A 15,274-nucleotide genomic window follows, 5' to 3' on the forward strand; every position below is an offset into this window, starting at 1 on the left:
GAGAGGAAACAGAGAGAGACAGAGAGAAAGAGCGTCTCAGCAGACATTTCCCCCTCTGTCATGCCCCAGTTTTGTGATCCGTTTCCCAAACTCATCACCTGTTTCTGTCCAAGTAGTCTGTTACAAGTTGTTGTTGAGTTATATCTGACCCTCTGGGCTTTTCTTGGCAAAGATACTGGAGTGGTTTGCCATTTCTTTCTCCAGCTCATTTTTTCAGATGTGGAACTGAGGCAAACAGGATTAAGTGACTTACCCAAGGTCACACAGCTAGTAAGTATCTGAGGCCAGATTTGAACTCATGAAGATGAGTCTTCCTGATTCCAAGCCCAGAGCTCTGTCCACTGTGCCACCTAGCTGTCTCTATGTCTGTTATATACTGATGACAGAATTGCTTCTGCTTCTCCCACCACTGATATTCACTCACTCTCCACCATGCTTCTGTCTTTTAGTTCCAGTAATTCCTCACCTCAATACACCTTTTTAATATATAAGGCTACCCAAACCCACCACTTTTTCCTTTTCCTTCCTCTAGAGGCAGCTAGGTGGCATAGTAAAAAGGGTACTAGTCTTGGAGTCAGGAAGATCTGAGTTCAAAGTCTACCTCAGACACTTAATGGCTCTGTGACCCTGGGAGAGTCATTTAACCTTTCTCAGCTTAGTGTCTTCATCTGTAAAATGGGGATAAAAATAGCCCAGACCTCCCAGGGATGTTGTGAGCATCAAACAAGAGAGCACATGAAGTCCTTTTCTATCCTTACAAATACCCGACAAATACTGGCTATTGTTATTATGGCATTCTCACAAATGCTGTTCCAGGTGTAGATTTCATCTTACCAAGTCTTAATTTGGGTCTTATTTGCCTCCTGGCACTAAGCCTCTAGATCCTCTTTGCTTCTTGCCCAATCTTTGAGGATTTGCCCCTTCAGGTCATGAGTTTTACTACTTGTTTCCATCTCAGAGTTTTATCTCTTACAAATTTCTGGGTGTCACAAATGCCACTCTCTATTATACCTACTCTCTATGGTGTCTAGCTTGGAGGATATAGATAGGCAGTTTCTCTTTCTCCATATCCTATCTTTAATACTTTTAAAGCTTTTTTAGTTGGATTTCCTAGACACCAGGCAAATATATTTAAGACAATTTATTGTTGCATTTATTAATTTTTACAAGCATTTATTACCTCTCCCACTGTACTGTCGTTGTTCAGTCATATCCAACTCTTTACGACCTCGTAGACCATACTGTCCATGGGGTTTTCCCGGCAAAGATACTGGAGTGGTTTGCCATTTCCTTCTCCAGTGGATCGAAGCAAATAGAGGTTAAATGACTTGCCCAAGGTCACACAGCTAATAAGTGTCTGAGGCTGGATTTGAACTCAGGTCATCCTGACTCCAGGCTCAGCTCTCTATCCCGGCTACCTTATATCTCTCCCACTGCCCTGCCCCAAATGAACAATTATGAAAAATAAAATCTTCATAATAACAAATGTTTGTAGTACAGCAAAATGAATCCCATGTTGGCCATGTTAAAAAATGTATGTCTCATTCTGCATCTTAAACGTCTTGGAGACTTAAGAGTGAGAGGCATGTTTCAAATGCAGTCTTCTGGATTTGTGGTTTATCATTACATCGATCAAAGTTATAAAGTCTTTCAAAGGTGTTTTTCCTTACAGCATTATATAAGATGTTCTCTTAATTTTGTTACTTTGCTCTGCATCAATTTATAAAGGTCTTCCCAGTTTTTTTCTAAAATTGCCCATTTCATAATTTCTTCTAGGAACTCTGGGGTTCCATCTTCATCCTTGGGGTTTTTATCTACTTAGAGCCTTAAGGTTCCCTCTGGAAGTACTGGAGGCTCCCTGATTCCCACAGAGCTCCCACTGTCCAATACTGCCATCACCTCTTGACCAAAATTCCCCTTCAGCAATGATTGTTCATAGAGACGCTGGCTGCCTCAGATGGAGGTAAACTTTTCAGGGAGGAAAGACTAGAAATGAGGTTACACAAGGCCAGGGCTTCCAAGCAGTGATAAGTGTCAAGGTAAGAAGAAAAGAAATAAGAAATATTGGACTTCAAATCAGCTCCACTCCTCAATCTCCCTGTCCCCTGATTTAATCCTTCTCCTACCATCCTAGCCCTGCCTCCAGACAGGAACAGATTCCCCAAACAAGAGTCCCCATTCAAAGATCCACCTGCTCCAGATGAAGGTGAGGCCAGAGCAGTGATAAATTCACGCATTTTTCTGAACATAAATAAATCACAGGACAATAGCAAGTGAGGACGGGTCAGAGCTGGGAGGGAGCTCACCTTAATCAATCATTGCATCATCCAATGAAGGAAAATGGAAGTTATAGACATTAAGAGACTTGCTAAAAGACACATAGAAAATCAATGGCAGAGCTGTAGAAACTTAGAATTTGGGGTACTGGGCCACAAGTAACGTAAAGTAGATGCCATTACCCTCCTTGAGACCTAGAATTTCTATAGAACTTTCTTTTTTAAATAAGTTTTTGTTTGTTTTTTATATCGCCATGGTTTTTCCCAGTATTTCCTCCTTTCCCATCACAGAGAGCCATCCTACATAACAAAGACAAAAAAGAAGGGGAAAAATAGTAAAAATGGTCAGTACATTAAAAAGTTTGAAAATATGTGCACTATGCACCATGGCAGACTTCCCATCTCAGGGGAGTTGGAAGTATCTTCTATTTCTTTTTGCAAGTCATGCTTGTTCTTTACAATTGTGCAACATCCCATTTGATTTTGTGGGTGCATGGCTATGCTTTCCATTTACATCGATGTTGTCTTGTGAATGTTGTAGCCTTAGTTTTGCTTCCTCCGCTCTGCATGCAGATACTTTCCATGCTCTTCTGTAGTATTTTCAATGTAATCTACTCAACCATTTGATGTAAAGGACTCTCTGCTGTATTTAGTCTAGCTTCTGATTATTTTTCAGTCATTTTCAGTCATGCCCCACTCTTTGATTCCATTTGGGGTTTTCTTGGCAAAAATACTGGACTGGTTTGTCATTTACTTCTTCAGCTCATTTTATGGATGAGGAAACTGAGGCAAACAGGGTCAAGTGACTAGCTCAGGGTCACACAGCTAGTAAGTGTCTGAGGCCAGATTTGAACTCAGATCTTCCTTACTCTAGATCTGGCACTCTATCCATTGCACCACCTAGCTGCCCTAGTCTAGCTTGCACATACATCTATCTATATTTCAATCCTTCAAAGAATTCGGGGTCTCATTTTTGTGGATACTCCAGGAATACAGATAATATCTCATCTGACTCTTGTCTGTGTCCTCTCCTAAATCCTTCCCAGGATTTCCCCCAAACATGCTAAAGGCTTTCTCTAGGTCTTGGCATTGTATAGATACCAGTGGAGTAGGGAGCATGGCCATGAGTTACCTATCTCTTCCTTTCCCTATATGGACAGCTCATCTTTTCTCTGGCTTTGCGTTCCTCTGATGGCCTCCTTTTCAGTGCTTCTCCAGCAGGATCTTTGTTGGGAATGCTTCACGGTCTACTCATGCTCACTCCACTTCTCTTGGGTGCCCTTGATGTCACTCTTCACCGTAATCTCTTAATTCTAGTATCTTCCCTCTGTTAATTTATTCCTGTTTATCCTGTATATAGCTTGTTCGTATATATTTGTTTGTTTGTTGTCTTCACCATTAGGTTGTGAGCAGTTTGAAGCCAGCAACTGTCTTTTGCCTCTTTTTGCATCTCCAGTGCTTAGCACAGTCAGTGCCCGGCACATAGTAGGCCCTTAATACATGTTTATCAACCAATAGATTCTGTGACTTACCCAGCATTTCTAGAAGATAATGTTGCCAAAAAGATTGACCTTTGTTTCAAGGAGAACCTGGAGGCTGTTAAAAGCCCTGAGGAATTTAGCAAAGACAACTGTTTTCACCAGAAGCTATGACATGAACGTCATGCAGTGGATAGAGCACTAGGCCTGGAGTGAGGAAGACTGGAGTTCCAATCTGGTATCAGGCATTTATTAGCTGTGTGACCCTGGGCAAGTCACTTAATCTCCTTCTGCCTCAGTTTCCTCATCAATAAAATAGTGATGATAGTAATAGCACTTACCACCCAGGGTCGTGAGGATCAAATGAGATAATAATTGTAAAGTAACTTAGCACAGCACATAGTAGGTGCTGTATAAATGGTGGTGGTAGTAGTAGTGGTAGTAGTGGTAGGAATAGTAGTGGGTGGTGGTGGTGGTGGTGGTGGTAGTAGCAGCAGTAGTAGTAATTGTGGTTGTTATTTAGGCTCATACAGGCCAGAATATCTGGGACACTGTATTATATTAAGATGAATTATAGGTTTGGTCTGGGAACAGAGATGGAAGATCACCTAGTGGAACCTCTTCATTTGACCATATAAAGACTGAGGCCTGCAGTATTTTGATGACTTGGCCAAAGTCACACAGACAGTAAGTGGGAGAACTGTCTTTCAAACTCTGGTTGTCTGATTCCAAGTTCCCAATTCTCTCCATAATACTTTACTGCCTCTTTATTCATTCCGTGCCTCCAAAATTCCTTTTCCTAGCTTTGGTTGTATGATGATGCCTTTCTAAAAAATTTAATTTAAATTTTTGGTTACATTTTAGTTGTACTAGGTGATCTCTGAGAGCTTTCCAGCTCTGTTCCTGTAACAACAATGTTGCTTGCAGTTGCTGTGGAGCTATAAGGCCAATAACACCAGCACACAGGAGGGCTGCTGGCACAGATTCTTTGATCTGCTTTTCTAAGGAAAGCAACTTTAAGGAGTTTACAATCTCACATTAATTAAACATACATATAGCATTCACTCAGTTCAAGGGGAAAAGTCAGCACCCTGAACTTGAGAAAACACAAACAGAAATTATAAGCAGAAATTATATAAACAGAGCAGATAGCACAGATAAGCAGACAGGGCTTCTAACTGTCTGTCCATAGCAATACATACATAGTTACCAGACAGAAAAGCACCAACATCTGGTTTTTCAAAGACAGGGGGCTCCTTAACAGCTACCCAGAGTCTTATCTGGCCAAATCACATGAACACTCTTTCAATGAATGAGCCCCCCAAGCAAACTGCTAAACTCAGAGTATATATATACACTTCTTCGGGGTCAGCCCACAGAGAGCTTCATGATCATATTACACAAACTCATGTGGCTTTGGCTTTCTTGTGACTTAAGCAGGTCATCAAAGACTCTTGATTCCATCAAAGACTCTTGATTCAAACAAAGGCAAGACTCAATCAAAGGCACTTGATTGCCTTAGTGATGAGAAGAACTAGAACTCCAAAAGAAAAAAGAGCAAAACAAAAAGTCCCACTTTGCTTGCCATTACAGTTCCCAGACCAGACCTATAGTTTGTCTTAATACAATACAATGTTCCAGATATTCTGGCCTAAATGAGCCTAAATAACAACAATAATTACTACTACTACTACTACTACTACTACTACTACTACTACTACTACTACCACCACCACCACCACCACCATTTATATAGCATCTAATATATACATATATATATATATAACAAGAAAGCCATTCGTTGTACAGGTGTCCATGTAAGTGATAGATTGCCTTTGTGGTTGTATACACTGTAACAGCAAAGTTGCTTTTTTTCCTTTAACAGCAAAGTAACTTTTTTCCTTGGAAAGTCTTTCAAAGAGAATTTTTTCCTGGTGTGGTTCAGCAGGACCCCATTCATCCACAGGATGGAGGAGTTGTGAAAGCAAAGAAAAATAATTCTATAGTTCAAAACTTGGGATAAAGTGCCTATAAATAGATCTAGTTTAAACATAACACTCTAGACAATTCGTCTAATGGTTTTGCTTTGACTGTCTGGAGAAAACGAGATTTGGAAAGACTGAGAAGTTTAAAAAAATCCAGAAGGGTTGGAGCAGACTACACAAGATCCTGGTCTTGGGGGCCCTTAAAGCTCCCTGGTTCCAAAATCCTTCCTAGAGCTCTAGCCATCACAGACATGGGACATGGGTACTAGACTGAGTCAGTGGCAAAAATTACTGGGAGTAGCTGGTGTTGACATCGATCACCCTGGGAGCTCCCCAGAGAAGGGTCCTGGACAACCTGAGAAGACTTCAAATTGTGGGACTACGGTTTCAGGAGGTAATGCTGTATTGTCTAGAATTTTGCAATAGTCTTTCAACACGCAGTGTCAGCCAATTACATAGTTCTTGTCTATGTGGTCACAGGAACCAATTTGGGCTGTACTGACCACACAATCCTCTTCAATAAAAACATAGCCACCAATGTGTAGAGGAAAGAATGCAACTCCTTCACTGAATTTCTTAAGTGGTGGCCTTATGACACTATAGCTTTTCACCACACCGTGGAGCCCAATCCTTACATTTGCCAGATTCCCTCATTATGACTGTCCATTTAGGACAAGATTTTAGCTTCCACCCAGAACTGACTGGCAACTGACTTTGTTTCCAGATGCCATCTCCATGTACTCAGACTTACTGTAGAGTAGCTTGCTCAGCTCCATTTTCAAAACCTCTGTTCCCCAAGCTGTCTCCCTTCCTTCCTCTTCCTGTGCTTTTCCAGACTTCTGGTATTACTCCCCCTCCAAGTATTCCTTGCTGTGGGAAAACCAGATGGCTCACTCACCTGACACCGCTCCCCCCCCCCAACCCTGTGCTATCTTGCTTGTGTTCCTTGGCTCAGATTATTCCCTATCACTGGAATGACATCCCCCTCCCTCATCTTGGCTAAATTCTTCCACATCTTTGAAAGCCCAACTCAAAACTACCTCTTGAAGGAAGCCTTCTATGATGCCCCTGTTGGGTAATGGCTTTCTTTTCTAATATCACTTAAGATTTTATTTGCACCTAATGCTCTCATGTAATGTGTATTATGATTTACATTGGTATCCTCCTAGACTGAAGGATCCATGAAGGCAGGGCTTATTTTATCTAAGTTTGTTTCTTCCCCAGTGCCTTTCACAGTCCTCTGCACGTAGCAAATAGGATGCTAAAATCTCAGTTGGAAGGGACTGCAGAACCTCCTAGTCCAAGCATGGACATAATGGACCCAAGAAGCCTTTGTTGGAAGAATCCAAAGGAAAGGAAGCCCCTCCCTCCTGAGGCAGCCCATTTCACTTTGGGGTAGCACTAATTGTTAGGAAGAATTTTTTTTATTATTTTCTCCCCATTTCTACCCTTCCCTCCCACTCCAAGATGGCATATATTCTAGTTGCCCTGTTCCCCAGTCAGCCCTCCCCTCTGTCACCCCACTCCCCTCCCATCCCCTTTTCCCTTCCTTTATTGTAGGGCAAGATAAATTTCTACGCCCCATTGCCTGTGTATCTTATTTTCTAGTTGCATGCAAAAACTTTTTTTTTGTTTTTGAACATCTGTTTTTAAAACTTTGAGTTCCAAATTCTCTCCCCTCTTCCCTTCCCACCCACCCGCCCTAAGAAGTCAAGCAATTCAACATAGGCCACACATGTATCATTATGTATAACCCTTCCACAATACTCATGTTGTGAAAGACTAACTATATTTTGCTCCTTCCCAACCCATCCCCCTTTATTGAATTTTCTCCCTTGACCCTGTCCCCTTTGGAAAGTGTTTGTTTTTGATTACCTCCATCTCCATCTGCCCTCCTCTCCATCATCCCCCCCCTTTTTATCTTCTTCCCTCTTCTTTCCTGTGGGGTAAGATACCCAATTGGGTATGTATGGTATTCTCTCCTCAGGCCCAATCTGATGAGAGCAAGGTTCACTCATTCCCTCCTCACCTGCCCTCTCCCCTCCTCCCACAGAACTGCTTCCTCTTGCCACCTTTATGCGAGATAATCCACCCCATTCTATCTCTCCCTATCTCCCTCTCTCAATATATTCCTCTCTCATCCCTTAATTTGATTTTATTTCTTTTAGATATCTTCCCTTCATCTTCAACTCACCCTGTGTCTGCTCTCTCTCTCTCTCTCTCTCTCTGTATATATATATATATATATATATACACATAGATATATACATACATACACATTCACTTATATATATACATAAACATATATATATATATACATAAACATATATATATATGCATATTCCCTTCAGCTACCCTAATACTGAGGTCTCATGAATCATACACATCATCTTTCCATGTAGGAATGTAAACAAAACAGTTCAACTTCAATAAGTCCCTTGCAATTTCTTTTTCTTGATTACCTTTTCATGCTTCTCTTGATTCTTGTGTTTGAAAAGTCAAATTTTCTATTCAGTTCTGGTCTTTTCACTGAGAAAGCTTGAAAGTCCTCTATTTTATTGAAAATCCATATTTTGCCTTGGAGCATGATACTCAGTTTTGCTGGGTAGGTGATTCTTGGTTTTAATCCTAGCTCCATTGACCTCCGGAATATCATATTCCAAGCCCTTCGATCTCTTAATGTAGAAGCTGCCAGATCTTGGATTATTCTGATTATGTTTCCACAATACTCCAATTGTTTCTTTCTGGCTGCTTGCAATATTTTCTCCTTCATCTGGGAGCTCTGGAATTTGGTGATAATATTCCTAGGAGATTTTCTTTTTGGATCTATTTGAGGAGGCGATCGATGGATTCTTTCAATTTCTATTTTGCCCTGTGGCTCTAGAATATCAGGGCAGTTCTCCTTGATAATTTCTTGAAAGATGATATCTAGGCTCTTTTTTTGATCATGGCTTTCAGGTAGTCCAATAATTTTTAAATTATCTCTCCTGGATCTATTTTCCAGGTGAGTGGTTTTTCCAATGAGATATTTCACATTGTCTTCCATTTTTCATTCCTTTGGTTCTGTTTCATAATATCTTGATTTCTCATAAAGTCACTAGCTTCCACTTGCTCCAATCTAATTTTTAAAGTACTATTTTCTTCAGTGGTCTTTTGGACCTCCTTTTCCATTTGGCTAATTCTGCCTTTCAAGGCATTCTTCTCCTCATGGGCTTTTTGGAGCTCTTTTGTCATTTGAGTTAGTCTATTTTTTAAGGTGTTGTTTTCTTCAGTGTATTTTTCAGTATTTTGGGGGGTCTCCTTTAGCAAGTCATTGACTTGTTTTTCATGGTTTTCTCGCATCCTTCTCATTTCTCTTCCCAATTTTTCCTCTACTTCTCTAACTTGCCTTTCCAAATCCTTTTTGAGCTCTTCCATGGCCTGGGACCAGTTCATGTTTTTCTTGGAGGTTTCTGTTGTAGGCTCTTTGACTTTGTTAACTTTTTCTGTCTGTATGTTTTGGTCTTCTTTGTCACCAAAGAAAGAATCCAAAGTCTGAGACTGAATCTGGGTGCGTTTTCACTGCCTGGCCATATTCCCAACCAACTAACTTGACCCTTGAGTTTTTCAGTGGGGTATGACTGCTTGTAGAATAAAGAGTTTTGTGTTCCACGTTTGGGGGGGATGTGCCAGCTCTGCCACACCAGCACTGCTCCTTCCCTAAGAACCCCCAACCCGGACTGGGCTTAAATCTTCAGCAGGCTGTGCACTCCTGCTCTGATCTGCCACTTAATTCCTCCCACCAGGTGGGCCTGGGGCCAGAAGCAACAGCAGCTGTAGCTGGCCCACCTCCGCTGCCCCCGGGGCTGGTAGCCGAACCGTGAACTCCTTCCATTCCCGCAGCTTTTCCCACTAACCTTCTCTGTTGTCTTAGGTGTTTGTGGGTTGAAAAATCTGGTAACTGCTCCAGATCACTGATTCAGGGCGCTACGGCATGCTCCACCCGGCTCCTGGTCTGGTTGGTCCGTGCCACTCAAGCTGGGCTCTGCTCCGTTCCGCTCTGCTCCCAGCTCCCAGCTCCGTGCAGGATAGACCTCACCCAGAGACCATCCAGGCTGTCCTGGGCTGGAGCCCTGCTTCCCTCTGCTGTTTTGTGGGTTCTGCCATTCTAGAATTGGTTCAGAGCCATTTTTTAAAAGTTTTTGGAGTGACTCAGCAGGGAGCTCATGCTAGTCCCTGCTTTCCAGCTGCCATCTTGGCTCTGCCCCCCGAATTTTTTTTTCTTACTTCAGGTTTTGCCCTTGACCCTCTTCTGTCCTCCTTCTATACTGTTTCACCTAGTGGTCTAAACAATTCCCATAGGTAATCATTTCTATGTAAATGATTCTCAAATCTATTTACCTAGCTCTTATCCAATCTTGACCTCCAGTCTCACATCGCCAGCTGTCTATTGGAGATCTCAAATTGGATATTCTATAGACATCCAAAAATCAATATGCCTAAAATCAAACTTATCTTTCCTCCAAAACTGTGCCCTGCAGTTGGGTGACACATAGAGCATTGAGCTTAGAGTGAAGAAGCCCTGAGTTCAACACTGGCCTTAGCTACTTACTACCTGTGTGACTAGCCAAGTCACTTAACCTCTGTCTGTCTAAGTTTCCTCTGCTGTAATATGAGGATCACAATGGCACCTACATTCCAGGGTTGTTGTGAGGATCAAATTAGATGATATTTATAAAGTTCATAGCACAGTACCTGGTCCATAGTTGGTTGGTTGTCCTTTGTGCTCAAAGAGGACCAAAATGATACCACTATGTTGGGGTCAAGGTACAGTGTGTCTGACTATGGCTGCTCATACCAATATGATCTCAGAAGGCTCTACCACAGGTTGGGCACAAATTGTCCATATGAACATTTGGAGTGGAGATGTCTCTAAATTTGCATATCTCATCTTTCTTTTGAGCTACTGCAATTCTGCTTTTCTCATAGAGTACAGCACCTTCTTTGATGTGAGCACACCATGTTGGGTGGTTCTAGTGTCTCCTATGTGAGATTTGATTCCAAAGTTCTTCAGAGAGTCCTTGAGAGAGTCTTTGTATCACTTTTTCTGACCTCCATGTGAGCGCTTGCTTTCTGTGAGTTCTCCATAAAAGTCTTTTTTTTGAGATTTTTTATTTATAGTTTACAACACTCGGTTCTACATAATTTTGAGTTCCAGATTTTCTTCCCTCCCCACCTCCCAACCCAAGATGGCGTGGAATCTGATATATCTTCTACATCTAACTTCGCATTGAACTTATTTATACAATAGTCAAGTTGTAAAGAATTATGACCAGTGGAATGAATCATGAGAAAGAAGCAACAAACAAGAAAAAAAAACAAAGGAAAAAAAAGGCAAGCATAAAGTGTGCCTCAATTCAGACTCCATAGTTCTTTCTCTGGATGTAGACAGCATTCTCCATTGTGAGTCCATTGGAGTTGTCTTTGCACCTTGTGTTGCTGAGAAGAGCAAAGTCTATCAGGGTTAGTCATCACAGAATCCACATATCTGTGGTTGTGTATAATGTTCTCCTGGTTCTGTTCCACTCGCTCAGCATTATATCCTGTAGATTTTTCCAGATTATTACGAAGTACATATCATCCTCATTTCTTATTGCACAATAGTGTTCCATTATCTTCATATACCACAGCTTGTTCAGCCATTCCCCAATTGATGGGCATCCCTTTGATTTCCAATTCTTGGCTACTATAAAAAGAGCTGCTATAAATATTTTTGTACATATGGGTCCTTTCCCCACTTGTGTGATCTCTCTGAGATAAAACCCTAGAAGTGGTATTGCTGGGTCAAAGGGTATGAACATTTTTATATAGCCCTTTGGGCATAGTTCCAAATTGCTCTCCAGAATGAGTTCACAACTCCACCAGCAACGTAACAGTGTTCCACCTTTCCCACATCCTCTCCAGCATTTATCATTTTCCTGTTTTGTCATTTTAGCCAATGTGACAGGAGAGATATGGTACCTAAGAGTTGTTTTGATTTGCATTTCTCTAATCAGTAGTGATTTCAACGATTTTTTCATATGCCTATAGATATCTTTAATTTCTTCCTCTGAAAACTGCCTGTTCATATCCTTTGACCATTTCTCAATTGGGGAATGACTTGTCTTCCCATAAATTTGGCTCAGGTCCCTGTATATTTTAGAGATGAGGCCTTTATCAGAGACACTGGCTGTAAAGATTTTCTCCCAGTTTTCTGCTTTCCTCCTAATCTTTGTTGCATTGGCTTTTTTATACAAAAACTTTTCAATTAAACATAATCAAAATTATCCATTTTGCATTTTGTAATGCTCTCTATCTCTTGTGTCATGAATTCTTTGCTTTCCCATAAATCTGATAGGTAAACTATTCCTTGCTCTCCCAAATTGCTTATAGTATCAGCCTTTATTCCTAAATCATGAACCCATTTTGACTTTATTTTGGTATATGGTGTAAGATATTGGTCTATGCCCAGTTTCTGCCCTACCATTTTCCAATTTTCCCCAGCAGTTTTTGTGAAATAGTGAATTCTTACCCCAGAAGCTGGATTCTTTGGGTTTATCAAAGAGTAGATTCCTATAGTCATTGACTTCTCTGTCTTGTGTACCTATCCTATTCCACTGATCCATGGCTGTTTCTTAGCCAGTACCAGGTAGTTTTGATGACTGCTGCTTTATAGTACAGTTTAATATCTGGTATGGCTAGGCCACCTTCCATAGCATTTCTTTTCATTAATACCCTAAATATTCTAGACCTCTTGTTCTTCCAGATGAATTTTGTTATTATTTTATCCAGCTCTGTAAAATAATTTTTTGGTAGTTCGATTGGTATGGCACTGAATAGATAGATTAATTTAGGTAAAATTGTCATTTTTATTATATTAGCTCAGCATAACCATGAGCAACTGATGTTTTTCCATTTATTTAGATCTGCTTTATTTGCATGAAAAGTGTTTCATAATTATGTTCATATAGGCCTTGGGTTTGTCTTGGCAGATAGACTCCCAAATATTTTATAGTATCTACAGGAACTTTGAATGGAATTTCTCTTTCTATCTCTTGCTGTTGGGTTTTGTTAGTAATGTATAGGAAGGCTGAGGATTTATGTGGGTTTATTTTATATCCTGCAACTTTGCTAAAGTTGTTTATTATTTCAAGTAGTTTTTTACTTGATTCTCTAGGATTCTCTAAGTAAATCATCATATCATCTTCAAAAAGTGACAATTTAGTTTCTTCTTTGCCTATTCTAATTCCTTCAATTTCTTTTTCTTCTCTTATTGCTACAGCTAACATTTCTAGTACCAAATTGAATAGTAGGGGTGATAATGGACATCCTTGTTTCACTCCTGATCTTATTGGGAATGCATCTAGCTTATCCCCATTACAAATAATGTTTGTTGATGGTTTTAGGTAGATGCTATTTATAATTTTAAGGAAGGCTCCATTTATTCCTATGCTTTCTAGTGTTTTTTAATAGGAATGAGTGTTGTATTTTGTCAAAGGCTTTTTCTGCATCTATTGAGATGATCATATGGTTTCTGCTAGTTTTGTTGTTGATATGATTAATTATGCTGATAGTTTTCCTAATACTGAACAAGGCTTGCATTCCTGGAATAAATCCTACCTGGTAATAGTGTATTATTCTTATGATAAGTTGCGCCAATCTTTTTGCTAATATTTTATTTAGAATTTTTGCATCAATCTTCATTAGGGAAATTGGTCTATAATTTTATTTCTCTGTTTTGACTCTTCCTGATTTGGGTATTAGTACCATATTTGTGTCATAAAAAGAATTTGGTCAGACTCCTTCTTCACCTATTTTCCCAAGTATAAAGTATTTCCTATAAAGTATAGGAAATAATTGTTCTTTAACTGTTTGATAAAATTCACATGTAAAACCATCTGGCCTGGAGATTTTTTCCTAGGGAGTTCATTGATGGGTTGCCCAATTTCTTTTTCTGAGATGGGGTTATTTAGAAATTTTACTTCCTCTTCTCTTAACCTGGGAAATTATGTTTTTATAAATATTCATCCATATCCCTAAGGTTGTCAAATTTATGGGCATACAATTGGGCAAAATAATTCCTAATTATTGTTTTGATTTCCTCTTCATTAGAGGCGAATTCACCTTTTCATTTTTGATACCGATAATTTGTTTTTCTTCTTTCTTTTTTTAATCAAATTGACCAAAGGTTTCTCAATTTTATTGGTTTTTTCATAAAACCAGCTCTTTGTTTTATTTATTAATTCAATAGTTTTCTTGGATTCAATTTTCTTAATATCTCCTTTGATTTTTAGTATTTCTAATTTTGGATTTAATTGGGGATTTTCAATTTGGTCTTTTTCTAGCTTTTTCAATTCATTAATCTCTGTTTTCTCTATTTTATTCATGAAAGCATTTAGAGATATAAAAATTCTCCTAAGAACTGCTTTTGCTGCATCCCACAAGTTTTGGTATGTTGTCTTATTGTTGTAATTCTCTCGAATGAAGTTATTGTTTCTCTGATTTGTTCTTTGACCCACTCATTCTTTAGAATTAGATTGTTTAGTTTCCAATTAATTTTTAGCTTATTTTTTTGTGGTTCTTTATTACCAATAATTTTTATTGCATCGTGTTCTGAAAAGTATGCTTTGCCTACTTCTGCCTTTTTGCACTGGATTGTGAGGTTTTTATGCCCTAGTACATGGTCAATTTTTGAGTATGTGCCGTGTACCACTGAGAAGAAATTATATTCCTTTTCATCCCCATTCAGTTTCCTCCAGAGGTGTATCATATCTGCCTTTTCTAAATTCTGTTCACTTCTTTCTTATTTATTTTGAGGTTAGATTTCTTAACTTCTTTCTTATTTATTTTGAGGTTAGATTTATCAAATTCAGAGAGGGGGAGGTTGAGGTCTCCCATTATTATAGTTTTGCTGTCTATTTCTTCCTGTAACTCCCTTAACCTTTCCTCTAAGAAATTGCATGCCATGCCACTTGGTGCATATATGTTCAACAATGATATTGCTTCATTGTTTGTGGTGCCTTTTAGTAGGATGTAGTGTCCTCCCTCATCTCTTTTAATTGAATCTATCTTTAGTTTTGCTTTGTCTGAGTTTAGGATTGCCACAACTCCTTTTTTACTTTAGCTGAAGTGCAATATATTTTACTCCAGCCTCTTACCTTTACCCTGTGTGTATCCCCCTGTTTAAAATGTGTTTCTTACAAGAGAGTTCATCCCTTTCACGTTCACAGTTATAATTTCTATCTGTGTCTTTTTCTCTATCCTGTTTCCCCCTTTTGTGCTTTTATTTCTCCCTTTCCCCTTCCACTCCTCAACAAAGTTTTGCTTTTGATCTCTGCCTTCCTCAGTTTACCCTCCCTCTTGATTCCCCTCCTTTATCTTACCATTTTCCACTTGTTACTTCTCCCCTCCCTTCTGACAACCCCCCCTCCCTTTTTTCCCCCTTCCTCCTCCTACTGCCTGTAGGACAAGTTAGATTTTTATACTTATCAGGGTATGTTATTCCCTTCTTGAACTG

General features: G+C 39.6%; 1 pseudogene; it reads right to left on the reverse strand.

The window, feature by feature from the left end:
* Window positions 1–5,982: 5,982 nt before the first annotated feature.
* On the reverse strand, window positions 5,983–6,515 carry LOC118836467 (annotated as a pseudogene).
* Between the last annotated feature and the right edge of the window lie 8,759 nt (window positions 6,516–15,274).

The sequence above is a fragment of the Trichosurus vulpecula genome, chromosome 2 (genome assembly GCF_011100635.1).
Source record: "Trichosurus vulpecula isolate mTriVul1 chromosome 2, mTriVul1.pri, whole genome shotgun sequence".
In the NCBI taxonomy this organism is placed as follows: domain Eukaryota; kingdom Metazoa; phylum Chordata; class Mammalia; order Diprotodontia; family Phalangeridae; genus Trichosurus; species Trichosurus vulpecula.